The sequence below is a fragment of the Arachis ipaensis genome, chromosome B07 (assembly GCF_000816755.2).
Source record: "Arachis ipaensis cultivar K30076 chromosome B07, Araip1.1, whole genome shotgun sequence".
In the NCBI taxonomy this organism is placed as follows: domain Eukaryota; kingdom Viridiplantae; phylum Streptophyta; class Magnoliopsida; order Fabales; family Fabaceae; genus Arachis; species Arachis ipaensis.
Window position 1 is genome coordinate 37,080,262 of NC_029791.2, and position 2,192 is coordinate 37,082,453.

General features: G+C 23.4%; 1 protein-coding gene across 1 annotated transcript in view; it reads left to right on the plus strand.

Moving 5' to 3' along the window:
- The window catches only part of LOC107609706 (protein ECERIFERUM 2), a 6,927-nt gene that overhangs the window by 962 nt on the left and 3,773 nt on the right, over positions 1 to 2,192 (plus strand). The gene's annotated exons all lie outside the window — the stretch shown is intronic.

Genomic DNA, 2,192 nt, shown 5'->3' on the forward strand with positions numbered 1-2,192 from the left:
ATATCTGAATCAATTATGTTATTTATATAATATAATAAAGTTGTTTTTTTTTACTTAAATTTTAGAAAGATCTAAAAAATTATATATATGTCCACCTATTTATTAATAATCCAATTAGGTGAGTCCGACATATATGTTTATATGTTGCTCGTTCATTGCTTTCATTATTCACGGAGCTGAAAGTCTGTGAACCTTTGTGTGCACCTATTTTTGTATTGTTTCACGGGTCTACTACTTTCCTATGCTACAGATAGTATTTCTACGTGTTTTTTTCCCTAGAAATTCTTAGTTTTCATGATATATCACTTTTGTTATTTAAATGTGTGGCCTTTATATTATGGTATGACTGTACAATTTTTTTTTTTTAATTTTAATGGGACTTTTAATAATATAAATACGTATGTGTCACGTGTATGTTAACCAAGAACCATTACTTTCTAGCTTTAGAAAGTAGTTAGGAAAAGAATACTTCTAAAGACTATTAAGAAGGGTACGATCAATTAATAAAGGAATCATTAAAAGCATAACATCTAGCTAGCTAGAGTAATCTCTAAAGATAAAAAATTATTATTGTCTCTGTAAAAATTATTGATGGTCCTTCTCTTTAAATATGAATTGAACAGAACTATTTTGCTAACTTTGACATAAATGATATTTTTCGTTAATTGACTCTTCTCATCAATGATTCTTAAGAGTAATTTTTAACAATTTTTTAAACTTTCATAATTTTATTAAGAAATTAATTAACTTATCAAATATTATTATATTACAGTCCTTATCATTTATGGATATGTCAAGATAGTATTTGTAAGAATTCGAAGAATTATATTTCCATGTGGACATAGCTTTTAGGGGTTCAGTTATGTATTCACTCAAAACATTCTTTAAAAATTAATTCCCACAATTTAAATTTATTTTAAGTTTTCCAAATGGACTAATATTTAATTTGAATCAAGCAATATTAATTTTAAATTTTTTTAAAACAAATTATGCATTTTATTAAGCAAAAACATATATACAATTTATAGTGTTTTTTTTTTAAAGCAGGAGATCAGATATGGTGATTATTGGACACTGAAATAGTCTGTTTGCATTTTCGTTCTATATTTAATTTTAAGAATTCAGTTAAACAACTATTTTTTTTTCGGTTATATGGTATTGTAAAAAAGTTCTATACATTACGTAAGAAAAATTGTTAAAGTTAGTAATTTTTAATATTTTTAGTCATTATTTAATTAATATAAATATTAGATTATCTTTAATAAATAAATTATTAATTTATGTATATAAATTTTAAAAAATATAAACATAAAATTATTAATTAATTTATATAAATTTTAATAAATATAAATTATTATTCACCAAATACGTCAACCATGTAACATTCTCTTGCCTAGGTATATATTTCTCTATATATCTCCCCATAGTTTCAGTATGTATATTAGTTTATGTAAAAAAATTTATAGAAGCCATAATATCTAACCGAAAAAGAGGAACCAGCCACAAGCAAAGAGAGCAAGTAGATGCAGCATTCTATGACAAAGAAACACGTACCCATGTATATTAGGCTAAACCAATAAAATCATATTATAATCTTCTCTTGCCAACTAACTCTCGTCTAAATATTTATTCTCTTCTTCTGATAATAAGCCACGTGTACTTTATATTGCATGCAATTTGTATAACCAAATTAAACATCAATATTCAATGCTCTCTCCCATAACAAATAAGTAGTGTTGAACTGTTGATTTTGAAATTTGATTTTATCCAAATTATAAGTAGTATATCTTTAGAAAAGTTAAGTTAATTAAATCAATCAGATACTAGGGTGAAAAAAAAAAGTTAAGTTAACGGACGTTATTTGTTACAATGGCAAGAGTGGCAACGAACTCTATTAGATGAAAAAGGGATAGTAATTGTAAAGAGATAATATATATTCTTTTAAAATGATAAAAATAATATTATATATTGGTAAATGATACATGAACAACAACATTTATCATTTTCAGTCAATATTTGTTTAATTTTAAATCCTAAAAATTAAATTCTAAATCTTAAACTTAAATCATAAATTCTAATAGGGTAAAACTAAGATATTATTAGTTTGAAGTATTAGCTAATATTAATAAAAAGTAGTAATTCTTTAACATTTTTTGAGAATATAAAAAAAATTTAGAATTTAAAATTTATAA